This window comes from Hippoglossus hippoglossus, chromosome 2 (genome assembly GCF_009819705.1).
Source record: "Hippoglossus hippoglossus isolate fHipHip1 chromosome 2, fHipHip1.pri, whole genome shotgun sequence".
Classification (NCBI taxonomy): domain Eukaryota; kingdom Metazoa; phylum Chordata; class Actinopteri; order Pleuronectiformes; family Pleuronectidae; genus Hippoglossus; species Hippoglossus hippoglossus.
In genome coordinates, this window is record NC_047152.1 from 9,514,766 (window position 1) to 9,542,442 (window position 27,677).

At 48.9% G+C, this 27,677-nt stretch overlaps 1 long non-coding RNA gene across 1 annotated transcript in view; it reads right to left on the reverse strand.

Annotated features, from left to right (window-relative positions):
- Positions 1–9,985: 9,985 nt before the first annotated feature.
- LOC117775117 overlaps positions 9,986–27,677 on the reverse strand; it is a 46,006-nt gene continuing 28,314 nt past the window's right edge. The window contains exon 6 of the long non-coding RNA XR_004616185.1: positions 9,986–10,075. This is a non-coding gene — a long non-coding RNA (uncharacterized LOC117775117). The remainder of the gene's footprint in view (positions 10,076–27,677) is intronic.

Below are 27,677 nucleotides of genomic sequence, written 5' to 3' on the forward strand. Positions count from 1 at the left end.
CCGCCATCGACTGGACTCCAGGACTCTGCATCAGTCAGAAGCTATTTACATAATAACAGATCATCATTCAAAAAGGCCCTTTTGTTTGCGGTACAACAGGAAGCTGTCAAGATGTCACCCCCGGCTCGGGCTTCTGCGTGGCACACAGATAAAAAAAAGAAAGAGAGGAGGGGTCTAATTGTGTCGGGTCGCACAGTAAGCACCGGAGCGATGAGCGGAAACACCGGGGAGATTGACAAACAGACGGGAGGTCCGCGGCTGAGAGGAAGATCCGGGTCACGCCGAACCTTCGCCGCCGCATCGAGAGCCCACTCGGATCCAGCCGCCGAAAATTAAACTCCACCGAGACGCTGACGCAAACGGCAACGAGACACGTTTAACGTTAAACGTTAGAAAATTGTCAATCTCCCACTCGGGGTAATCATTGTTGAATACCCCCGGAGCTGTTTACTTGAAGAGTGTGGAAGTGCGAGTGGCAATTTTACCTGCAACTTTAAATTTATTGTGCGAGCGTGTGCGAGGAATTACAAACACATTTATCAGAGGAGCGAGGAAAGTTTGACACCTGGAGACGAGCGGCCTTGTTATTGAGGTTCGGTCTGACAGTGGAAGGTGGAAGGTCACCGGGTCAGATACCTGAAGATTTGTTGTGACCTCGACCAACAGCACAACAGGAAATAGAAGATTCTCAGCGAGCGAGTGGAACGTGCTGGAAGAACACAAGGCCTCTTATTTAATAGTCAAAACTTGAATCTGGATTTTTCTTTTTCTGCTTCTGAGCCTCGAGTCTTGGAAGCCGACGTGTCCGGGTCGGATCTCAGGTCCTCGTTCTTATCAAAGTGACGTCTAGAGTCTGATTCATCGTTCTACTTCCAATCAAATCATCACAACTCAACTTTACAATTAAAAAAACAACATTTAATCCCCGTTGGTTTTATATCCAAGAGATTTGAGACACCTCCGGGCTCCCATAGTTTGAGTGGGAACGAAGCCAGAGCTCACACAGACACACACTCCTCAGCCGTGACAAGCACACGCACACAAACTTAGTTTCCTCGCACCTTCCTGTGTGTGTGTGACAGGAAATCAGCAGCAGCCACTCGACCTGGGAGCGATTTCTCCTCATCTTCGCCGCTCCTCGCGGGCCTCTCAGCATCCACTCCTTCCTCAGACCTGCTCCTCCACGTCTCCTCCGCCCTCATCGCCTCTCACATCATTTGACATCAAAGGGGCCGCGACGAGTCTCGCTGTTTACCCTCCCTAGCAGGCGCTCATTACAAAAACATCAAAATAAGCCGTGCGGAGAGGCAGGGCGAATTAATGATCTCCCTGTGCCACCGGTGCCCTGCACGCCCTCCAAACAGTGCCAGGCCATTTGATGCAGAACAAATACACTCGGCTACACGTGCATGTGGCGGCAAACGTGTAGTTAGGTGAAGACGCATGCATGCATATCTCGCACACACACACACACACGCCCACACGTGCTCCGGTGCCAGAACCCATGGCTGCTAACGACCATTCAATTAGTGGAAATTAGGGAAGCACTGTGAGGTCCATGCTGTGACCATTAGTTGTTGGAAAGAAGGACAACGAGTGTGGGCCTGGATTAATCCCTCAAGAGCAGGACGGGGGACCTCGCGGGTCACCATCCAGCAGGGCGGTTTCCGTTACGGCGTTAATGACGCCCAGCCGCGGCGGAGGGTGGCGATGATGACAGAGCGACGTGTCGCGTGCGGCCTGTTTAGAGCTCGTCTCTGTTGTGATTACGAGGTCAATTGCAGGTACAGGGCTGCGACGACTGCGGTTTAAGCGTGCGGCTGCGTTACGAGCAGCGCGCCGTGGGTGCAGTCGCTCGTTGCAGCAGCGGATTCAACGCGAACCCTCATTAGAGCAGCGGTTTGAAGCGAATCCTCATTAGATCAAGTGATTTCATACAAATTGCCGCTCCGCAAAAAAAAAGGCAAAACCTGATTGTTAAATCAAAGTGCTTCGGCGATGCATTGTGACACGACACATACATCAGCGTGCACAGGTCGCTCTGCAACACGCGGCTTTCCCCATGCATGTAATGCCAGGTTTTTATTTGGAAATTAATTCCTAATCTAATCTATACAGCCCTATTAATAACTATTATAAAGCACACCCCAGTCATGAATTAATCAGGGATTGGTAATTAGTGTAAAATTTAAATGCATGTTGTAAACCCACATCGAGTGTCTGGCACTATAGACGGAGGTGCCAAGCCATCGCTGTACTAATTAGTTTGCAATTATGTTTAATAAGTTCTGTGGAAGCCAATCATCTTGCAGTCGGGGAGCGGCTCCTGATTCAGGCTCCGTGGAACCAACATGGAGGAGCGAGTGAGGGATGGTTTCTTCTTCTTCTCCGTGGATTTATGTGAGGATGGTTTAGTAGATTTTTTTTAGCTGTGGCCTACTTCTCACTCAGTTAAACCCGCTTCCTGCTGGGAGCTTCCCTGTTTCCTCCCGGAGTCGAGTGCCGCCATCCTTTCTCTGCCGTTCCCCTCTGAGCCGGAGCTATTTTGTGATGAAGTGTAATTCTCCTGCCCTTACTCTTCCTCTCAGTGTCCTACATTTCCCAGAATGCCTTTCAAAAACAATCAGCGTCCCTGAACTCGAAGCAGCAGCTGCAGGTTATTTGTTAAAGGGACGACGCAGTTATTCTGATAGCGAGGGAGGTGGTGAAGGTTCAATCTCTTCTCTAACTCGACTCTTCCAGACCGTCCACCGCTGGTGAATGAGTTCAGGGCAGCTTCATTAAACTCACTTTGCCCTGAAGTCAAGCTGTGGACTCTAATATGAAACTCAGATTAAATTCCTCCAGCAAAGTGATTCAAGTGCTCACGTGTACGACATAATCGCCGCGTTGAGCTGTTACTTACGTCCGGAGACGGAGTTTGTCGGACGATAGCTTTTTAAATTCTACAGTGAAAGTCCGATCAGCGGGGACGAAGCACTTTCCGCCCGTGCACGTGAAATAAAACACACAAAGTAATCAACACAATGAACGGTACGAGTGCATGAACCCTGGGTTTATCTGCCGCGCTGAGAAAATGCTTTCTGCTCCACGAGAAGACGAAGAGCTGAGAGCGGTTTTTTTTTTTCACCAAACTTGGCCGTGGACCAAAAAGCCTGTGAATGGCTTCACGGGGTTAGTTTTTAAACGGTCACCAGCGGGTGTGGGGATGGAGGAATGAAAAGATATTCCCTATAACCCCAACAAACATTAACACAACTTTCTAGTCCCCCCCCTGATGAATTATCCCCTTTAAGGATTTGGCAAAAAAAAGCAGGTGTTTTTTTTTTCTTTCTGCTTCTTTGAAAAGGCGATGGAGACAAGAGCTTCAGAGAGCGAGGAGGCAACATATTAGTCATTAAACCTCCGACAGCTCGCTACAAAGATCTCCTCCTGAGCTCATGGCAACACATCGGGCCTAACGGCAGGGTTCAGCTGGGACTCTTGGCTCCGGCTCATGCCTCGAACGGGGGTGTGTGTGTGTGTGTGAGTGTGTGTGTGTGTGTGTGTGCGTGCGCTAACAGTCGCTGCGGTGCCATTTGGACCGGTGCCTGACACCCTCCGTGTTAATAAGAGTAATCAGTGCCCCCGTCCCCGCTACCAGCCGACATAGCACAGCAGAGACATGGCACAGGCCGCACTGCCACCTGAGTGTGTTTACCCCAAACACATGTCACCTCCCCCCCCGCCACACACACACACACAGACACACACACACCTCATAGAAGCTAATGAGGGGGAAACGCAGTCAATACGCTACAATTGATCAGCATTGTCCAGCGACAGCACGCCATCGATTGGGTTTCCCCTCGCCAGTAATGCCCCATTAGCCGCGTCTGCAGCACGCGTGAGCAAACACACAATCAGGTGTAATGCATTGCGCCACAAACAAGTCGTAGCATTTAATTTCAAAGCGCTCGCCGGGCTGTGCTTCATTTCGCAGAGAACGCCTCATAAACATCCGCGGTGGACGAATGTGCCTGTGCAGCTGAATTCCATATGTTTTCATTAATATCAATTGTGTGACATCAATATCAGCACCGCGAGGTGGAAGAGGTCGGAGGAAAGGAATCAGACTGCAGTTTAATTTAAAACCTGCAGGAGATTGTACTGTTGGTAAGTAACTGCCAGTTAAACTCTGATATTTTCATCTTAATTACTTCTGCAGGCGACTTTGCATGAATTTAAATAGAGCTGCTTTTACACATGTTCACTGTATAAAGCTTCATCTACAGTTTGGACGTTTGGACCAATCACAGGAAGCAGAGACTGTAGTACTGTGGAGTACTGTAGTACTGTAGAGTACTGTAGTACTGTAGTACTGTGGAGTACTGCGCCCGAAGGTGCTGATGCTGGTAGTGATACCATCATGATGTTACCATGGCAACCAAATGTAAATGCTTCATTCATTGAACTGACAGCACGTCAGACAAACCAATCAGAGTCAAGTGGACGCCGCCCACGTAGGTGAGGACGACAGGACGGACGTCTGTCAGACAAAAGTCTTTGGTCCCTAAATTACACAGATCAAATGAAACTATGGAACAAACACGACCTTAAATTCACTGAACCGTGGAGGATTAAGACTCTCGTTCTTTTTTAAATTGAGTCACAACCACCTATTAACAATTACTGAATAAACAGGGTTGTTTCTCAAGTAATAAATTACATTATCAGTCTCATAAAACAGTAAAAACGTGCATCAAAGTCCAGATTTAAAGACTTAAACTATCAGAGAAGTGATGAATGACTTACTTAAATTGTTAAATACTAACTGACCTGTTGTTCCAGCAAAAACAAACTTTATTAAACTTCAACTAAAGCCTCTGACCAGACTGAGAAACACTTTAACACCAGAGTAACGATTTAATAAATATCGTGTGGCTAAGGTTTAAATCTGCAGCTTCCGTCTCAAACCGCTGCTGCAGCCACGAGAGCGAGGCCGTCCTGCACACGCCCACAGCACCTATAGTTCCTCAAACATTTCTTGGAATCCGCGTGTTTTACTTGGCAGCCGTGTCACTCCACACGATCCTTGCCAAAGTAAGAGTGGAACTAATTTATTTGGGAGCATCTGTTGGCCTCCGCTGGACTGAAATGCAGCCGTGAACAGTGCAGAGCGGCGGAGAGGCAACGCGCTCTCTTCCTCCAGAGTGGAGCGACTGCCTGGATGTGGTCCAAGATCATTATCAATTACTATAATGTCTGAAGTGGCTGGAGTGAAGCTTTAAGAGGTGCCACAGAGTCATTTGGCATCTTCAGCGTTAATAGCAGCGTGTATCCTCCTCTCTGCTGGGAAACGCGCTCGTCAAAAGGTTTATTTTAGCAGCAATAAGTTGTTTGTTTGGTTGTGTTACAGCGGGAATCTCTTCTTCTGGTGTGTGACGCCTCCCACCAGCGAGAACCACATGCTAACCTCTACCCGGATCAGGTTCTGTCCTCTGGAGGGATTCAGACTGGATTTGAGGCTCTGCGATGCGATACAAGTTTGTGGTGGGACTGTATGTGTGTGTGTGTGTATGCATATGTCCATTAGTGTATTTACGTGTGCGAATGTGAGTTGGTAACTGAGGCCGAGTGTGTGTTTGTGTGTGAGATTTGTTCCAGTGGCTAAACACTGCTCCCATAGAGGTGTCTCCGAAGCTGCGCTGCTGATCCCCGGGCCAGACCACATGCTTCCTGAGGCCTGCGTGGATGAAAAATATCCCCGATACGCAAACACACACAGACACACACACATACACACAGACACACACACACACAGATCTGTGGAAAGCCCATTTGTCTGCCTGGAAAACCCTCGACTCCTGTGGGACTGGATTCCCTCAGAAAACACACTGCAGCTCTCACAGTGTGGGCAGTGTGTTACGTCTGCCCTGGATCAACCCGCTGAGGAAGAGGAGGAAGGACGGACAGCTTCTTCGTCCTTTAACTGCAAACAATGTCCGGAAGCGTGCCCCCCCACTCAACTGTAACCACATCCCACTTGTAGTAGAAGAAGAGCAGCGAAAGATTGGACAAGCAAGTTCCTGCGATCTACAAATCAAAGCGAACATGTCAGCAGAGCATTGTGCGTTTTTCCCTTTAGGCCCTAATATGTAAATAAAGATGGACGACACGAAGCGTCCGCAAAAGTGAAGCCAAAGCATCTTCATCGCCCCCTGGTGTCTGGCTGCAGGTCATAAACCCCCACAAGTGTTCGTATCTCTAATAAGTGTCATTTTCATTTATTTGACGCTATAAAAACGAGCTGAAACTTCATAACTGACAGCTGAGATTGACTTGTGATTGGTCGAGCATGGATATTGGCTGGACTTCGATACCGCAACGCAGACTATGGGATATTTTTGCTTCCTTTCTGGAGGACGCGTCGTCCATCTGTATTTACAGTCGACCCCCTCAAGCTTTCCAACATCCCTGACACTCGGTTTGACGCCTGAACGCATCTTTACAGCGATTATGGGGGAAGTTTGAGGTCAGAAAGGTGTTTGGTCGCGTGTCACTCAGAGAAAAGTGTGTGTTTATGTGTGTGTTTGTGTGTGTTTGTGTGAGGGGCGGATCAATCAGAGATGTCCGATTAAGAGGAAGACGGCAGGTTCCCATTTCCCTTCCGAACCAAAGGCAATCCTGCTCCATGTAGATTGGGTGTCATTCACCCAGGGGCTGCCACTGACTTGTGTACATGGACAAACACATTAACCGGCGGAGCCAGTTGCCGTAATGACAGTAATAGAGCCAGCCCGATGACAGACAACAGAATAGCACTCTGGCCGCGGCTGACAGTGAAGGAAATAAGGAAAAAGATTTGCAGCCGTTTTTTAAGGGTGTCTCTTTTCCCCCTCAGCTAAAGGTGCTCATTTGCCGAGGTGAAACGGTTGCGACACCGCGAGCAAGGGGGCAATTTCCCTCCCATCAAGTGTGCCTTTAATTTTCCTCCTCCCTCTTTTTACCCGTCTCTCAGGGCAGCTTGTGCGTGAAGGCTACAATTGATGTTAACATCTCACTTGATTGTACAATCTCGCGGCCGCCGGCCATCTCTCTGCCATTAAAAGTAATCCTTAAGCATAAACAGGGTTTGCTGGTCAAACTTTGTCGGGGGCTGAATGGAGGAAGAGACAACACGACAACAGACACACACAAATACTGTGAAACATTTTGAAGGGATTCAACACAAACACACACCTTTATAAACCAGGTGTGAAGGTCTGACCTCCACCTCTGCAGGGACTCACACCTCTGATCAACACATATCAATCAACACCACAGGTCGACAACACAAACTTTACTATTAAAGTCCCAACAGTTGTTTTGCACACTGTGTCTGTGGATTCACAGGATTCAGCTGCAGCTTCCTGTCGTCAGTCAGTCAGTCGTAAGTGTCTGTGGCGTCTGACGCAGCTTTGATTTCACCGCAGATCTGATCGGACATGACAGAGCGAGGGTGTTAATCAACATTCCTCCCAAATCTTTCTGTGTTCACGGATTATACCAGAATCAACACGTTCCTCTCTTCGCCCCGACAACAGCCACACGTGTGCAACGCAGCATCTGCATTTATGCAAACCTACAAATCCTCGGCAGCAGCGGGGGGTCCAAACCGAGGCCGATATTCCCCTTTGATTTCTTCCGAGGGAGGCCTGCTCGGATTTGACTCGACAAAGTGCGACTGGAGAGGCTAGTTGGGAGGAAGTGGGAGACGAGGCGGCGTTCTGCGTGTTGTAATATATCAGGAAGGATGTTTGCACGTGAGAGGCAGTAATCTCTGTCGCTCTCCTCGGTGTCTCTACCCTTATGTCTTTTTATCTCTTCCCCTGCTCAGATTCAACACGCAGCCCGGCAGGAGGAAAAACAAATATCAAAGCAGCACCGTTGACTAGTTATGCAAAATCAGCTGAGTATAGTATTTGTAAACCTGTGCGAGCTGTTCAAACAAAGCGTGATTATGTATCTCGCCTCCACGTTCTCCACTGTCCTCCTTTCCCCATTTTTCCAGGTGAGAAGATTATGTGGCTGGGTTGTGTCATTTTGCTCAAATTGCACACACCTGACATCCCGGGGAGCGTGTGGATGTGCAGCCGCCGCCGCCGTCGCGCTGCATGTTTGCATATCCGCCCGAGTTGTGTGAGAGCGTGTGGGCAACTGTGGGTGTGTTTGTTTTCGCGACCACTAACGGGAGCGCTGGCGGTGAAAGGTTGGCCCTCGGTGTCGGTGGACCTCTAATTTGTTCCGCCACGGCAGAAGTCAGCTAATGCAGCACACCTGCTATCCCTGTACCATCATTAGCCGGTGCAGAACGGCAAAAAGGTCAAACATAAACAGAGAGATCACAGAGCGGGAGAGGGAAACACAGACAGAATGAGAAAGAAGAAAAGAGAGTGTGTGTGTGTGTGTGTGCATGAGCGAGATAGCGGGAGAGAGATGAACACTAATGTGGGGATGATGAGTGGGTGTGGGCTGCCCAGGCATGGAGCGATGCATGATGGGAACACTTCACACACCCGGGGCGCCTGCCTCTGATCTTTGGCAAACAAGCCCCAACACGTAGGCATTATTGCCGCACAAGAGCGCGGCGGCGGCGGCTGCGGGAAAAAAAAAATAAAACACACCGACAAACTACTCACAAACAAACTGACTCGCCTGCATCACCTTGTGAGAACTGTGAGGAATCCTCCACCCTCATGTCGTCTATTCCCATTCATTCTGACAGAAAGTAAAGACGCAGCACTGACGGCCGAGTAAATAAAAAAAACACCTCATCCATCAGGGAAACCGTCCGCTTTGTAACCGCGTCCGAGAGAAGAAGGGGGGGGGGGAGGCTGTGAACTACATCTCCCTTCATTCCCTTCAAGGTCACGTGACGACAATCAACCGAGATGGGAATCCAAGCTCTTTGGTGAACAATCAAGAAAGTTTGAGAAATCTTAAATACGTTATTTATGTTGGCGTTCAATTAATGCAACTTTCACCCTCCTTTAAAATAAGATATATATTGCTAAGATTAAAGTTTGGATTTGTAACGTCTCCTTGTGTTGCAGTTCTTTCTTTATAATATTATAATTGATCGTCTACTATTCCTTTGAATCGGTCATATTTAATTTTCTTCTGTGGTCTTGAAACGTCTGAAATTCCACATGTTGAAACCTGCAGAAGTCCTGCTTCCTTCCCGACCTGAGTCACAACCATCCACCAAGTTTCATGGAAATCCTCTCAGCAGCTTTCTGCGTCGTCCTCCCGACAAACCAACAAACCCGGGGGTGAAATTGGAGCTAACAAACGTGGCTCAAGCGTTTTACTTGATCTGTGTATAAGTGAACGTTTCCAGATGCCAGTGGGTCACACGAGCGTCGTGCCGCTCTCACCCTGACCCGGCCGATGACACGGCATCATTATTCTGCCCTCGTTCATTTCCTCCAGGAGAGCAGAGGTCAGCCTCGGACCAGTCTGCTGCTAAACACCAGACACTTCCATGCTGGGACTGACTCTATCTGTAATTGTGTCTCTGTGCTCCAGTCAGTCTGTTACACGGGTTCACACACGCTTGCTGAAGGTTTTCAGCTACTTTCAAGGTCAGGCTGAGCTTCTAATCAGTGATGTTTGTCTCAGGAAGAAATTATTTTACTCACATCGAGTCCAACAATTAAATATTAAACATATCTCTGTTAAAATGTTAGTTTCCCTTCTTATTGACTTCAGTAGATGAAATGCACCGCAGCAGTTAGTATCAGGGGCTAATCACGTGGATTAGGAGTTCTCGCGTTAAAAGCCTCAGACTAATGAAGCTACAGCTCTTAATTGGAAAAAAAAACAAAAAACGAGGCTTGTTTTTATATGTAGATACAAGGTGTTAAACAAACTGAGTTACAACCACAAACATCAGAAGAAATGCACAGAAAACCCCAGAAAGTGCCGCGGCAGCTAATTGAAACGTATTCCCAATTAGACCTCACCGCAAACAGCCGTCTCCGGGCGTGTTTCTCCGTCTCTCCTGCAACCGGTTCCTCCGCGGCCGCCGAGCGCAGATCCCAGCGCTGCTTCCCTGTGGGAAGATTTAAGCTGTGGTGAGTTAATGTAGCTTAAACAACCAAACTAATTGTCCCTGTCTCTGTCATATCTGTGTGCTTGTTCACTCCTAAATACCACAGCCATTAATTACCTGACATCCAGGTACGTGGAGATGCTGCCACAGCTTTTTGTGGGTGCGCATGAGACAGCATCTATCACTTGTGTGTGTCCTACTCGTGTGTGTCTGTGTGTGTGTGTGTAGTCAGGGGAGAGTTTGTCCCTGGGTACTACACTATACATTAGAGAATATTGGGTCGTGCACGTAAATCTACTCATGGATCTGGTACTTTAAAGTCTGTAAGTTTCACCGTAAAAGACTCGGTATCAGGAAGAGAATAACGGAACTGGAACATCTTTAAAAACCATAGTTATTCAGTAACACTGTCATTTGTTGGACCAAACACTCATATAACATCTCTGTTTCCATTTTCTGTCGAGGAACAGGACTTTGAACCCCCCCCGTGTGAGGGTAAAATGGTTTTGTCCACTGGTCTGCGTTGACCCTGGCAGTCGGCCACTTATCGAAATGGGGGGCGAGAGGAATTTTTAAAAAAAGGGACCCGTGCCAAGTCCTCCAAAAAAAGTAAGCAACCACGGCGCAGCACTCGGAACAACAAAACAATGATTGCTCTCTTGTCCGTGTTGCCGGTGCGACGAGGCAGCGGTGCCAAGACTCTTGTGGAAAATTCAAATCAAGTGGGTGTTTGACAAGTAGCAACAAACACATTAACGCCAAGGTGGGAGAAATGGTAGCTGAGGGGCTGAGTGGCGGTCAGCGCGTTTAAACCTGTTTTTGTGCCATTGTGCTTTTGATCGGTCTGGAACGAGCTGGTAATTCCGCCTGTCTTTTCCATAAATATAGAGAAAAACTCACATAAAACATGGTGCAATTTGTTAATTTGACAACTTTATAAGCTGTTACCTGCAAAAAAGTCTAACTACCTGATAATTAGGCTGTCAGCAACACCGCAATTGTGTTGCTTCACCCGCGATAACAGAGACGTTCCAGCGGTTTGGTGATTTTAGAGGACGTGAAGGAGAGGCTGTCAGCACAGCAGTTATTTATTCATCTGGCCCGTCGTGTTGGACGAGGTTTCACTTCTCGTGTCCTCTGCACTCGCTCCTCTTCCAGGGAACAAGGAGCGCTAAGGGACGAGCTCAGAGAACGAGATCAAGGAGGAGAGCAGAGGGAGAAAAGCCCGGATTGATGGTGAGAGTGACAGAAAGAAAGCAGATGAGGGAGGTGAAGCAGAAGGAAGCAGGAGGCCGAGTCATGCTTCAGCCTCCAGCTCCTCCTCTCTACATCCAGGCCTCAAACCCTGCAGCCAGGAGGTGCCGGCACCTGCAAATTTGTATTCACCAACTGTATTTCTGAAGATCGTGTGATCATCAGACTTCCTCTGCACCTCCAGCCCCCCCCTCAACCTCCTCAGACGTTCTGCTCCCTTCTGGCCCCACCTTCAAATCTCTACATCCCCCCCCCCCCCCCGGCTCAGCCTCTCTCTGGGCTAGGGGCGACTCAGCAGGAGGGGTGGGTGGGTGCTGGAGCTGGGCAGGTATCTGCAGTGCAGCGTGGAGCTCGGGGCGGCTCTCCGGGGCGAAGAGCCGGCAGGGCTCTGATGAACTCAGGTGTCATCTTCAGCTTCCACCGCCCGGCAAAATGAAAGGACCGAGAAACAGAAAGAGAGAGAGAGAGGAAATGGAGGGAGGAAATGGAGGGAGGGAGAGAGAGGGGGTGGTTGAGTAAATAGGCGTGCGGTGTAAATCTTCACAGCGGCTACATGCAACCGTGGAGAAGGGAGGGTGACGAGTGGGTGATGGAGGACGGCAGGCAGGAGGAAGAAGGGAGAGGGAGAGCTGGTGCAGAATGGGAAGCGGATTTGCCTCACTCACTTAATGCACTGCTTATGACAGCTAAAGGGGAAAGTGCGCTGGAAATTGGTGAGGAGGAATTACCAATGTTATACCGCTTGCCATCTTACAAATGAATACCGTTTAGCCTCGGCATATAAACGAGTGGATTTTTGCTCTGAGAGGAAAAGAGAACGAGAAAGGGAGAAGTGGAATGAGAGAAAGAGGAAGGCAAAGTGGCGGCGCAAGCAATCAGTGGCCGGCATGTTTTGCGGAGGTGTGCGTGTGTGTGCGTTTGTGCACATGAAGGTGTGTTTGTGTGCGTGACTGCGGGCGTGAGTGGCTCAGTGTGAGGCTCTGTGCCGAGCCAGCCGCCTGAAATTATGCAAGCAAGTAACAATGAGCAAATTGAACCTCCGCACGCTGACACACAAACACACACGCACACACACAGCACAAGGTCAGGCTCAAAGACAAGGGAGTAGGGGCGTTTTAGCAGTGGGTGGGAGCGAAAAACAGATCATGATAAATTGGCTCACATTTTACAAAACGCTGCCCTTAATGCACCTCAGCTAGCCATGCCCGCTAGCCCGGCGCTGAGGCTGCGTTAATAGCAGTAGCTAGCCATTTGTGATATATGAAAACCAGGCTGTGGCACTAATTGCGCAATTACAAAGTGGAAGCGGCAGCGTGTTGTGGCAGCGTGGGGAGGAGAGACGGGGAAGAGAGGAGAGGAGTCGAGGATCGTGCACAATAACATCCCTCTCTCTTCATCCTCTCCCTCTTCCTTGTTAATCCTGCCTCCTCTCTCCGTCTCTCCTCCTTCCATCTCCCCTTCGCTGAGGCCTCTGGCCAACTGAGCTGCGCCCCTGGCATCCCTGCAGTTTACTGCGAGGCAGAGCGAGTGTGCCAGTTTCACTGAACCACAGGGAGCAGAGGAACTGGGAGTGAGCATGGTGGAAGTGAGGACGAGGGTGAGAGGAGAGGAGGGAGGGAGGGAGAGAAGGCAAAATTTGTCTTGCGCGTCGATGAAAGGACAATTTATTAGGAGCTGCTCAGGGAGACAGAATATTTTGCCCCAGTGCTTTACAGACTGTCTAGATGAGGAATGGGAGCATATTAGCGCAGTGCCGGGCCCGGGCCTGGGACGGGCTGGGGCAGCGGCAACCTGGCACCGCACCATCACCGTGTGCAAACAGCCCTGGGGGTCGGGGATCAGGGGCACGCCGGGGGGGGGGGGGGGGGGGGGGGGGGGGTGGGGGGGGGGGGGGTGGGGGGGTGTAATCCACATAACAAGGATCATCACATGATTCTGAATTTAAAGCTGTAAAAAGTTTATCTTCACCCCCGACATGATTTCAAACTTTACCATCCAAGCTACAGGTGAAACATCGGATTTAACAAAAACTTATTTGTATAACGGGTTAAAGTTCATACATTACAAGTTATATCAGTTAAAGCATCAGGATGAAAGTATTGGCTGAGACATGTTACTGCTGCTGCAAGTGGAGACGTTTGAACTACTTCCTCTGTAGTGTTCAATCTAAAGGTGTCAAATTTAAAGGTGTTAAATGTATAGGTGTTAAATATAAAGGTGTTAAATGCAGCAACACCAGGGAGGGAAAATCTGTTGGTGGATTTTCTCTAATCGTTGATTTTCGAACAGATACTGGATCAATTGAACTTTTTGACTCTTTACTAATGTGCTGTATTTTGAAAGTAACGAGCACCATAAGTTTTCAGATAAATCAAGTAGAGGAGAAAGTACAACGGAGTGGAAATATGTAGTAGCATATATGAAAAATACGTAAATACAAGCACAGTAATAGAGTAAATATACTTTCCACCACTGGTCTCAATCATCAACACAAAGCACTAACTAGTCCAAACATCAGAATAAAGTCTGTTTACATGAAGTATGTGTGTTTGCTCGCTCCTGCAGCGGCGTGTCAGGCGGGGGGGAGAGACAACACCTGTGCACGTCACGGTGGACACTCGTCCCCGGGTGGAAGCATTAGGATGCTGCTGGAAACACGAAGCGAGCAGGTGTCTTATCCTTCATTATCAGCGACCGTGCTCTCGTTGTTTCAGTGAAAACACAAAGAAACCAGTGTATTCGCCCGTTGGAAAAGCATTACAGGTACGAGGTAATACTGGAAAAGCATTTATACATTTATAGGACGGAGCATTGTGTCAAACAACAAAGTACCACATTGTGATTCCTTCCAAATAACGCGTTCCTTCCCACTTTTAAACGGAGATACGGATCTTTGCGGTGTGATGGAGGAGAAACAGACGAAGCAGGAACGCACCAAAGCAGGAAGGTTAAAACCATAATTGTTTTTTGGTTAATTTTTCCTGCTTCTTGAATAAATGTGGAACAAGTAAAAAACAGATGGTAACAGAAACAAAAGGATTCTCCTCTGTAACTCATCTCCCGGTCCCCTGGCGTCGACGTGCAGACGCCGGCCGTCCGCACGTCTCCGCCGCGACCAGCCGAGCACACTTCGTATTTATCTCCCTGTTCAGCTTTAGCTAGCACGGCTGGCGTGACCTCCGCTGGGCGCACATTAATTTCACCTCTCCGTTTCTGTGGCGTCGATTAATAAAAAGTGACGAGGTTTCCAGCAAATGAACACACGCTGATAAATGAGGGCCCGGCACCTAATTGCTTGGTAAATTAAGAGCTCACAATAGTGACGACGCCGTGTGCTGCTTTTAATATTTAAAAACTCATTAGGTGCGGGAGCGTCTCGCTCAGCTGGGCAGGGGACTCGTACCGACACCTTTAGGGGCCATTAACGGCCGTGTGACATGTCAGGGTCTCACGCTGGAGGCGGAGCAACTCGTCTGGTCACAGCTGCTTCAAGACGACTCTGACGTCCAGTTTGCTGCTTTCTGCGTTAACACATCTCCTCACACACCTACACACACACACAGGAATCCCACGCACACACATATATACACACACAAGCACTGTCTTACACACACTTCGATCCACACGTGCCTGTGAAGGATGTAAAACCACACACAGTGTTTGTTATTGTACCACAGAGATGTGTGTGTGCGTGTGTGTGTGAGCATACAAAACTACTCAAATATCATCACACTTGAAATCACATACAAAAACGCACATAAACCCACACAAACAATCTCTCATCACACATTCTCATGCAAAAAAACACACACACACACAGAGTTGTGTGTCTACATTTACAATACAAGATCCCTGGTATAACACACACATTATCTCTATAAACACACACACACACAAACACTTCTTGTACACGTAACAAACTGTAAAACACTAAAACACACAATAACTGCCTTATACACACTTAATGATCCACATCCCCTCATTCACTCATGCAAGCAGACACACACACACACACACACAAACAAATATCACTGCCTTATACACACTTGGGTTCATACATCACACCACAGATGTGTGAGAGTTGTGTGTGTGTGTGTGTGCGCGCCGAGCAGACACACAACTCAAATATCATCAAATCCCTCCTCACACAATCTAGTCCAACACACTCGCATGTTTCTACATTTACAATAATAAAATCCCTGGTATTACACACAAATTCTCTCCAAACACACACAAACACACACTTCTTTTACTCTGGCACATGTACCACATGCTGACACACTCAACACACACACACACACACACACACAACCCAAATGTCATGCACCATTTGGAATCTGGAGAGCAGAGACGAGCGAGCGCCGGCAAATATTGAAAGTATTTATTTCTCTCCACAGATGACGGGACGTAATCCTCCAAATATATTTAGTCGTGTTATGGATTTGTTGTCGCTTAATTTGCATGACAACACACCTTTCACGGGCGCACACAGCGGCAATTGCGGCGCTGATATGATCTTTATTATTATTGAGCCGTAATGTGGCGCTACACAGAGGAGGGGAAATTGAGCAAGTTAAGCCCGGAGTCGACGCCGACACTCGGCTCACGGTGATGGATCGTTTTCAGTAATTTCTCTTTATTATGATTGGCCAAGATCAATATTTTAACAGTTCGGTTACGGCCTTCAGTACAGTGCTTAATATGTATTATTCACGACCTTTATCAGCGTGGAGGGAGGCATGGGGGGGGGGGGGGGGGGCTGACATTTTTCAGACGGAGGCAGGGAGAGGGCCTGCTCTATCTGGGACGCGAACACGAACGTGTAATGGCCACAGATGAAAATGGGCTGTGGGGATGTGGACACGTGTGGCTGCAGGAGCACGTCCACGCGGTTAAAAGGTCGGGCCACAGAATGTGGCTCCCGGAGCATCGAACCTGCGGATGGTTTTCTCTTTGTCCGGGTTTGGGACGACTGCCACCGGGACCCCGACACAGCGAGGGGACTTAAAGTCGAGAAAAGTGATGTCTCTTTCCGTCAAGGAGAAAATACCTAAGAAAATAAAATCCTACAAAAGGTGTGTGTGTGTGTGTGTGAGACTTCTTATACCAATAACCACAGATTGTACAATAAAAATATGTAAATATAAAGATGGACGACATGCTGGACTCCCATGGGACACAGAGCAAACTTAAAAATCAAAGTACACTGCAAATACCTTTTTCTAAAGATGGTTTCTGTCATTTCAGGTGGTTTTATCTCCCTGACGTTTGCTCAAGTGTTCACGTGTTGGTTATAATTAGTTGTTTGATGATGTGAGAAGGGCTGAGACGTCATGATTGACATCGTGGCTCCATCCGCTGACTCTGACGTCATCGGCACAAGATGGCAGCTGTCGCATCCATGAATATGTTTTGTTAATTTCATGGAGAGACATTTGAAACAGCTAAAATCTCATTCTGGTTCCAGAGACTCTCTTCATACGACGAGAGCCACACGAGAATAAGTGATGTTTTCCAATATGTTGGAACTGATCCCTAAAAGTCACTTTTTGTGAGTTTCTCCTGACATTAATTTGTTAATCCTCTAATCCTCGCTGGTGTGTGTGGTTTCCAAAGATCTCACTGCAGACAAACCTGTAACATGGACGAACATATGTCACCTGGATAATGTTACGCTATCTTATCCTCGATTTCAAATTCTGGGTCAGGCCCAGAAAAAAAGAAACAGAGGGAGCAGGGTTCAGGAGGATGATACCGGGGGGGGGGGGGGGTGGGGCCTTCTTATTGTAGAGCCCGCATCAGATAAAACACGCCACACTCGCCGCGGTTTGTGAAGCCGTGAGAGAGGCGTCTGGGATTAAGAGCTGTGACATATTCATATCTGACCAGACTTAAAGCCGCTGCCACACGGGAGGGTCTGTCGCTATCAAAGCCGCGGGAAATCAGCCAGAGAGGAGAGGGAGCAGGGGGAGAGATAGGGATGAAGAGATACAGAGGTACAGTGAGGGAGAGGGAGAGTGCAGTCGGAGCGAGGGAGAGGATTTCTTACAAAGCTCCTCTAACCGTCTCTCAAAAGGAAAATCCTTTGTACCCCTCTCTTCCAAACCCGCCGCCCTCCCTCACCTCGGCCCCCTCGTATTTTAAGTCCCCGTGTGGAGCGAATGGGGAGCGAGCCCTGGAAAAGTTTGCGTCGGGAAGGCCGGGTCGCTGTGCAGCTGATTATATCAGTTTCAGCGGCGGACTGGTAATAGGCTCCTCTTCGAGCAGCCGCTAACCCCGGCTCTCCCCTGGCAGCCGCCGAGAGTGGAATTAATCAGGCCTACTGGGAGCCTCCTCCATCCCCTCTCCGCAGGCGAGCCACTCCGCAGTCATTTACCAGCCAATCCCACTGTCAACCCACTGTCATTCAGGCCCTTTTCATTACCCCCCCTCCCCCTCCCCGCTGCACACACAGCCTCACTCTTTCCGTCTCACTTTGGATCTGAAAAAATGGAAATGGGTGACAGATTAGCCTAATGCTGGGTACTTTTTATAGACGGCCTATTATGATCAGCATCCCTTTGTATCAGAAACACGGAGTCGGCGGCTGCACATCCACCAAAACACCAGGAAATGGACCAAACGCAACCGATACAGACATCGAGGAATGAGCCATTTTCCACAGACTTGACTTCTCTGTGTAATTAGGAACTTGTTAATGAGCCCATGTCATTCCCAGCCTGGGATTGAACATGTCGTCGGCCTAAATGTGACATTATATGGCCAACTTTGTTCATTGCCTTTAAAAACCTGGGGCCATAACCACCAATTACCGTGGCTAGGTGTCCCTGGGGTGCAGGGCGCTCATATCAGACCGGCCTCGCCCGCTAAGCCTGCTTAAGTGACCTATTTTGGGCTGGGAGGCAGTTTGTAAAACACCTCCAAGGTTAGATTATCCCGTGATGAAATACAAGGCTTCCCTGCCACAAATTACCCACAAATGAAGCGCCACCAGGTCACTCCTACACCGCGCTGATGGCCTCTCCTCTTTTTCCTCCTCCATCTCCTCCTCTCTCTCTCTCTCTCTCTCTCTCTCTCTCTCAACAAGGCAGAAAAATATTCATGAGTAAACAAAAGGAGTGATTTGAAAAATGGCTGGAGGAAAAAGAGATTAATAAAAAGCATGAATAGTGCATTATGGAAGAGCTGAGGAGCCCCGCCGTCTCATTGGGGTTAGAGGGAGATTGCATTTGGGCTTTATTAAGAGCGCTGCTGCCCCCGGTCGGAGTCCAGCCCCGGAGAGGAGGCGGCGCTCGGACGTCTGACTCACAGCTAAGACTAAATTCTACCGTTCTTAACGAGGAATTTAAAAAGTTTCTGCTTGTGCACCTCACGATGTTTTCTCAGATAAAGTTTGACATCTAGAAGAGGTCTCGTCTGCGACAACCACAAAACGAGGCTGTGTCGGGCGGCGGCAGACGAGAAGCAGACGCTGTGCGACCGTAGTCGGCGCAGAGCCGGACCCTCCTCTGAGACCAGACCAATTACGATAAGAGGCAGTTAACAGGAAGTGCTTGTTTGACATCCTGTCACGTTAACGAGGACAACCGTAATTGGACTTGTGTATTTAACAGTAGGAGTAAAACACAGCGAGTTGTCAGCACGTTTCCGAGAAGAGGAATTTCTTTGCTTCGTGTAAACATGAGGGCAAATATCAGGACTTTCAAGACCTTTCCACACGACAAATGGGGATTTAAAAGATCCTTAACCAAACAATAATCTCCTTTACAATAAAATAATTAAAATACCGAGTAAATCCCTGCACCGATTGTCCACAGACCATCTCAGCTGGGACATTCCTTCACTGCTTGTCAGCAGATTTCAGCCGCTCCAATCTCACAAACATAAACCCCGGCTGGCTGAACCTGGAGCCGGTAAGTCCAGTGTAACACTATGCAGGTGCAGGGCTCAAGGGGAGCTGCCCTATATGTCGGAGTTCCTGTTTGTTTGGGCTCGGCCCCCTCTTTCAAGCCCCCCCCCCCCCCCGGAGGAAGTGAGCTGGCCAAGGTTCTGCTCGGGATCAAACCTGGGCCTCGAGCTGGAGAAAGGAGAAAAAAAAGCAATGGCTGGTGTTTATTGTAGCTGTGGTTGCCTGGAAGTGACTGGCAGCGAGCACGCACGGTTTGTCAAAACGAACAGAGGCCAGAGGCACAACACAGACGAGCTCTTCATACGAGCGAGATGACTGGGACCACACTTACTGCAGCCGGAGAATTACACAAACACTATCAATGTCGGGGATGGATTCCCATACATGCGTGTATATCCAGAATCTATTAAAAATCCCATTCGGGGTTGACTCGGAATTAATTCTCCCGTATAAACTCGTGTCGACGTTTGAATGTGCATGAATGAGATAATGATGCGCAGCCTGTGTAAACACGGACGCTAAATATTTGAAAATGCAAGTCACTCATCGGTGGAATTATAGTGCTGAATTGTGCTTCTCTGCTGGCTTTGCGATAACCAGGACATTCTTTAACCTGAGCACCTCCAATTAGAGGATTGGAGAAAGAGGGGGGCACGGGGGACGGGGACGGGGGGGGTGGGGGGTGGAGAGGGAGGGCTGCGCGCTATTGCTTTGACCCGCCCGCTTTACTCGGAGGCGCACTCGAGAGGTAGAGATGTGGCGGCAGGATATCGCAGAGGAAAAACAGGCTCAGCCTCAGATGGCCAGGGGCTGCCTGTGCCGCTCTATCAATGTGAAACAGACGACTTCCCTGGGCAAAGAGGACGTTTCACTTTTTATAAGCCTCTCTTATTTATTTTTTTTCTGGGCTTACATTAATTTTGAAAACAGAGGCAGAGAAACGACGGCAAAGACACAGAGAGAGAGAGAGAGACACAGACAGAAAGGGAAGAGACAGGGAAGAGAGAGGGGGGGGGGGGGGGGGGAGATGAAAAGCGTCTTCAGGACGCCGGAAACATCTGGTTTCATATTCGGAGGCCGAAAAGGAAATTGCAAATAGACAAAACTCTTATGTTTTGATTTATTTTATTATGTGACGGCCGGGTGACGCCAGCCGTGCAGGAGAAGCCTCTGGTCGTAAAGACAATACAGGAGCGGAGCGACGTGACGGAGCATTAGGGACGTCTCCTTACTGTCCCCACGCTGAGTGATACCGCCTCCAATAACATCCATGACCAGCGTTCTGTTCTGAATTACACAAAACTGAAGGGCTATTGTTAATTGGATGAATGGACGAGTGGGGGGGGAATGGAAATGCAGACATGAGGAGGAGAAGAGAGGATGAAGGGAGAAGGAACGAGGTTAAGATACATGAGATAGAGGAGAAACATCTTTAAAGATATTTAATGAGGTTGCTTCACGTTTAGTCAGCAGACGAACACGGTTTCCACTCGGGCCGTAAACAGCCCGTGTTTTAATCAGATCTCACCAAGCGATTTCCATTTGGAAGTCAAACAACGCTGATACGTAACACATGAGTAGGAAGTTGATTTTATTTATCGTTTCTGTGTCTGAGGAAGAGCATTCGAAAGGTATCTGAGAGGAAAATTGGAAGAAACCCCTGTGCATCTTGTAGTGATTACACATTTATGGGCTTTTTTTTTGTATCTAATTCTGTGAGCTTGCAGCTGAAATGAAGTCTTTACATATACACTGCTGCAACAAGTGGGCACTGCCCAGCTGAGCTGCTTGGAAATCCAGCCCCAACGGCATGGCTATAACATGTGGTGGTATCTTGACCCTCAGAGCCATCCACTGTGGAGGAGGTGCAGTATATGTTTCATTGCCAAAACCTCCCAATGCAACTGTGCAAAGCTGCGGCTCCTAATATAGTGCTGAGGCGTGGGATAACCTATGAACTGGCCTCCAACCAAGAACACAAGTAGGTGGATTTGTGTCCGAAGAACACTCAGGTCACTCAAACGCGGAGCTGTCTCCGCCACAGAGATGAGATAAAGATCTCGGCAAGAAAAAGAAAATCTGTACATGTACATGTTATTCATTTAACTTGATTTGGCAGGCGCCGGAATGAGGCAGCGCAGAGATTGAAAGTTCAGCAGTTTGTGCAAAAGCAGAAGGAAGAAAAAAACCTGTGAAATCAGCACAGACGCCGCTTCCCAGCAAAACAGCACGTTGACCAGTGTGACCATTTGCTCACTAATGGGTGAGTGTAAGGAACTCTCCGCCAACATCATCAAAACATCAAGTATCTTTTCAAACTCCAGTTCTGCAGCGGCGGAGTTGGAGAAGCGTGTTGGTTCATCACCTTCCGAAAACACTCAAAACTGTGGGTTTATCATCCGCCTGCGTGTTTGTTCAGAAAGAAAATGACCAGTTCTAACATTTTCTGTTTCTGTTTACACGGCCAGTCACAAGCAGTTATTGTTCCACGCCGAACCGCTGCAGACGGACTTCATTACAACACAACAACGTCCACAAGGAAGCGTGTGATGTGGCAGGAAGACGAGCAGCGTCTGGCGCTTCTCCTGCTAACTCCTACTAACATGTCTCACAAAGACAGTTTTAAAGAAATGCTCGGCCCGACCACCTGACCCCCTCCTCAGTGGAATTAACAGGAGGCTGAGACCCCCCCCCCCCCCCCCCCCCCCCCCCCCCCCCAAAAGGGATCTGACATGTTGCTCAAGCCCACAACATGAAGAACGAGTGTTTTGTGCAAATGCAGCCCGAGCCGACAGATGGGAAGTGGCGAGCTGCGGTCGTCCACCGGGCCATTCTCGCCTGCCTCCCCGGTCGGGAGAGGAAAGATTTACAGCGGCAGCGTTGGGAGAAAAAAAAAAGGCGGCGTGTAACATCTGGAGACGTGTGACGCCGAGGCACGGTTGGCGGTGACAGTGGCTAATTTAAAGGTAGTAAAAGTGTTAGCGGAGACACGGGAGCGGGTGATGGACAGCTGGTTTCCCCCGGCTGACCAGCGCCGCGAAGACATTGCGGCGCAGGAAACAAGGCCCCGAACAGGCTGGAGGTCTCACCGGGGCCCGGACTATTCCCTGAAGTTTGAGATTCATTAGCCTGGAGAACGAGCGGCAGAGAAAAAGAGAGGTGGAAGGAGGGAGGCGAGACGAGACAAAGGAAAAGATAAAACAAGACAGGCAGTGAAAGGGAGAGGAGAGTGATTTAGAGAGAGAGGGAGAGGATCAATCAGGAGGCACAACAATAATGGGTGGTGGTGGTGGTGGTGGTGGGGGGGGGTGACACCCCAATCACAGAGAAAATCTCGCTGTAATTCTGTTTGCTTGCCTCACAATGTGAGCGTAATTGCCACGATCATTTACCGGCGATGACAAATCCAGCCCTGGATTATTGTTTTCCTCTGACTGATATGAACTATTCCATTTGTTCCACAATCTACAGAGTAGTGTGTGTGTGTTTCCTGCGCCACGCCCGCCGCCCGCCACACGCCGCACGCCTCCCTCTGCCTCGGCGGCATTCATTTCCACATGACCCCTTTCGAGGAGTCAAAAGACAGCTTGTGGCAGCCACCGGTCTGCGCCACGAAACACATGAATCTGGGATAACACACACACAAAGAGAGAAGAATCCCTTTTTGGCGTACCTGTCCAGAGAGCATGCATATGCATGAGCCCATATGGATGGTGGGAGGAGAGGAAGGCAGCTCGATCCCTGCAGCTGAAAACCAAATCGTGAGCTTGACCCATTTTATCTGAGAAATCCATCCATGCTAAGTGAATATACTCCCAGAGACGGGTTGTTTTTCAGCCACAAGTGCGCGTGTGTGTGTTTTTTTGCAACACTCCCAAAACACACCCTCGTTTGTTTCAGCCAAGAAGGGTAATGAGACGGGCCGCGGCAGCGATAGGTGTAATGTCACAGAGAGAGGTCTTTTCGGTGGGTGTTGTTTCATTGAGCGAGCTAATTGCTGAGGAGAATTAATTTGAAAAAAATGACTTGAGAATTGTACATTGATTACTGTAAATATTCCCCCGAGTTCGGCTCCACTAATTGAGGAGCCGGGTGCATCTTATTACGTGGGCTACTGTTTTAGCTGCAGCACATTCTTGCCAGCATTGATTTTTTTTGGGGGGTTTGCTTCTGCTTTGATGAAGTGTTTCACACTCACATCACCAAAATATATGAAATTATACAAAGTGCAATTAGTGATGTGAAAGTGATGGACTACATATGTCTTCCTTCTTTGGCCTGGGACCAAAATACACATGAGGAGGTCAGTTTAAGTGATTTTCCAATGAGGTTTGGTGTGAAACGCATCAACGAGTCCGGACCTCAACCCCCTTTAAGGCCTATTCACCATCTCACCATGTTCAGCAGCCACACATGACGTACTTGTGTCCATGTGGTACAAGAGGAGACAGTGAGAGGTGCAGGAAAAAGAAGCTGCATTAATGCAATACAGTAAAAAAATGAATTCAAAAAGAAGTAACACATGCACCAGCTCCCTCCTCCCGGTGAGAATAACAGAGGGAGATGGAGGAAGAGCCGGAGAGGAAGTGCGCTGAAGGAGGTGAGGTGAAAGAGCGAGAGAGACGACGGTGACGGATGCTACAGGGGAAAGAGGAGGAGAGGGTGAGGCAGAGAGTGACGGAGACTGAAGGTGAGGAAGAGGGTGAGATAAATGCCGACAGAGACAAGGATCAGCAGAGGAGGGAAGTAATCAGTTACATTTACTCTTCTTACTTAAGTACATCAGTAAATAAGTTTAAAATGATTAACAGTGGAAGCTGCAGCCGGGACTTGGACCTACAACAAAACAAGACCCTGACCCGAAGTGATGAGGAGGAGAAAAGACGTTTGTTGGTCCCACTTGTGGCCTGAGGTCAGGTCTCGAAAGACTTTTTAACGATGAGACCATGATCTTTATCTTGTGTAGAAACTTTTATATTCTTGTCCTGAACAAATGCAGCAATTCAGACCGAGCCGAAGCGATAACAAGCAGATGTGTGACGGTGATCAGTGTCCTGATTTATAAATGTACTTCATTAGTAGGCTGCATTCAGACGCAGCTGAATTACAGACTGGGAGATTGACAGTTAAAGAAGGAGAGAGAAGCATTTTAAATGTTTCCCTGCACCGGAAACATCCTGAACCGTGACCTCAAAACCGAGCTTTTCTGATTCCTGACAGCTACAACTTCTCTCTACTTCCCCCTCATTCTTTTCCTTCCTCTACCTTTCTTTCTCCTCTTTTTTTTCGTAGCCATGTCTCTCCCTCCTGATCCGACCGGGAGTGTATCTACCTATCCAGGCAGCGGTGCTGGAAGGGTCCCCCAGGGCTGTACTCCTTTGCTCCCGGCTGTTTGATGTTGAGCCGGCGCGGATGAACCTCAGCCCCCGCCCAGAGTTCGCTCCCCATCATCAAACACCACGGCTGGGTGCCGGGCCAAGGCTGTGGCCCTAATCAAACACAGCGCCTCGGCGGACCCCCTCGTACACTCCAAATGGGAGAAAAAGACTAATTATCGAGGCAACCTTCAGAATCACTCAGCGGCGTCTAACATTGACACAAACTCCTGCTTCTTACCATTTAGGTGAGGTGAGCGTGTGATGGGTTCTGTAGCAGGGTTGAGTGTCGGTGCTGGAGGAGACGGAGATTACAGGCGGAGAGGAGAATCCCCCACTGACGCTCGGGGAAAGAACTTCACACACGAGCAGAGATGTTGTCATTAGTTCTGTAGCCTATCTGCAAAACTGCCTTTTGGAACATTTCATATTCACGTTGGAGGAAAGTTGGATGTTGTTATTAGGACGGAAAAAAAAAAGAGAGAAAGGCAGAAAAAGGGAAAGGCAGAGAGAGGCCGCCGCCGTCGTCCTTGGAGAGAAGGCGAGCGCTCGATTTTCTGTTTGCTGCCATTTGTCTTGTGCTGCTAAGAGAGATCAACAGTCCTCGGCACACAGATCAATATTCTCTTAACCCGCACCTAATCTGGCGAGAGTTTCCTCCAATTTCACCTTCCCTGCCGCCGCCTCCTTCTTCCCCCCCCCGCCCTCCACTTTTATTTTCCCTCTCCTCTCGTTTTCAGCAATCATTTTTGGGCGTCGGCGTGACAGCCATTTTTCATGCTCCTGGTCCGAGCAGGTGACATAGAGGGGAATGATGTTTGCTGACGCGGACGGAGGATGTGTGTGTGTGTGTTAGTGTGTGTTAGTGTGTGTGTGTGTGTGTGTGTGTGTGCAGGACGGAGGGTGATGGATACGACGCGCTGGCGGGACGGTGTAGCTGCCGTCAGACGCCCCCCTGACGCCGGAGAGATAGACTAGCTGCCTAATCGGCTGCATGACATCGCAAATTCAGCTTCTGTCCCTTCCCCTCGCCCCCCCCCCCCCCCCCCACACACCTCCTCTCCCCCCTCGACTCCCAGCATGCCGTTGGAGCCGTTGTCAGGGTTGTCCTGTCAACTAAATGGAGCGCTGTCAACGGGTCCCGACGCGGTGACGGTTATGGGAGGAGAGAAGTGGAAAGTGTTTGTACAGGTTCTTATTGTTTTCAAGGGAATTATTCATTAATGTTTGTTTGTGCATTAAATAAATTCGCCTTTACGTTAAAGCACGATTCTCCCTCAACCTGTTTTCTGTTTTATCTTTCCTCGATGTAGACTTTTGAATCTCCTTATCGTCTGATCACTCCGTCCTCCTTTGTGATCAGACGATAAGGAGAACGCGTATATATATCTGCATTTTCTCCACGCCTGAAGAAGTTGAAGCAGCGCTGGACATCCTCTCCGCCCCTTCGACAAGTCCGGGAGTGATTGGCAGGCCCGCGAGAACAGAGCCTCTCTCTCATGGCCCGAAGTGGAGGGCTTCTTCCACGGACGTACGTCAGCCCCCTGGACAGACAAAGCCCGCTAGTGTGCGTCGCCTGTGCTCAGAGGAGGCGGCTGCCACACACAGACACAGTAACAGTAGGACAGCAGGTTCAGTTTCCACGCAGGCACACGGGCAACTGGAAAGAACGCACAACATCTGAGCACGTACGCGAAAACAAAGATGCTCATGTGTGCTCAAGGAGATGTGTCGCACACTCGTACGCAAAACACACACATAACATGTGCAAGGAGGGGTACACACACACACACATATACACAATAGCTGCTTTCTTTGACTGGCTGGCATAACAACATAAGCCAGTCCTCATGCTGGTCTTGTTGGCCCCACACGCTCCAGACATGCGCTGTTCACAGGATTATGTCACACATGAGATGTTTATAGACATGTGTGTGTGTGTGTTAGTGTGTGTGTGTTAGTGTGTACCCCTAAATCTAACCATTGTCCTCCTCCCCCCAAAAAATGTACAAGATCTGGGAGCTATGACAACATCTGACAACATCTGACAGGGCAAGACACACAAGCAGCCGCGCGGTCAGGGGGGTTGTAAACAAGCCGACGAGTTCAGGATTATCTGAACCACTTTATTTGGAGGTGCTGCCCAAGGTGAGAGCAGCGACTGGCTGTAAACTCTGAATGATGCTCCTCCAGCTTTCTTAGAGAAGGAAACAGGACAAAATATGTCTCCAGCTTCATGAGGACATTTATGTTTTCTCCAATAAACAGCCTAATACTGATGGCAAAGATATAACAGGTAGAAAATCCACCTTTTAAAACATTCTGCATTCTCACAATGGGAAGTTATTGTATGAAATCCAAGGCAGGGATCCAAAAGAAACCATTCATGAACAATACTGGAGTCCTAATTAAAGAAAACAACACAGGTATGAATCCGTCTGCAGATGGTAGAATTACCATTCTGGCACAAGCTCCACAGCAGGTTCTGAGCCCCGGCGCGGGCCGTCCCGACGACAGCCGCTCGGCGTTTCAACGTCTGCGGCTCGCGCACACTGCGCCGTCTGAATGGATGCTACTGTACTGTCTGGAGTGGGCCTGCATCCCAGTTGGCAGAATGACTATTCCAGACTGTGGGCCGGCGGTGAAGGAGCATACAAATGAAAATAGCAGCGGAGAAAAAGCGCTCGTCTCTCTCTCTCTCTCTCTCAAGCCAAGCATCTGCTAAGCATTTTAATGGGGATCAATGGAAGGGCAGGGACAGGAGATCGAGGGGTTGATTGGCTCGCCGGCCCGGCGCTCACACGGCCGCCGCTCTCTCCATACTGCCTGCACTGCTGTTTACAGCCAACACAAGCTGCTGCGCCCTGCCCGCACTCTGCACCAGCTGATGTGTATATCTGTGCTCCCTGTTTTATACTGGAGGGATTCATACATCTGTGTGTGTGTGTGTGTGTGCATGACTCATCAAGAGGTGCTCAGGTTACAATACACTATAAACACAAAGAGCAAGACAGCAACAAATATAAAACACCTCCATACATATCACTCACATTACAGCTATAAA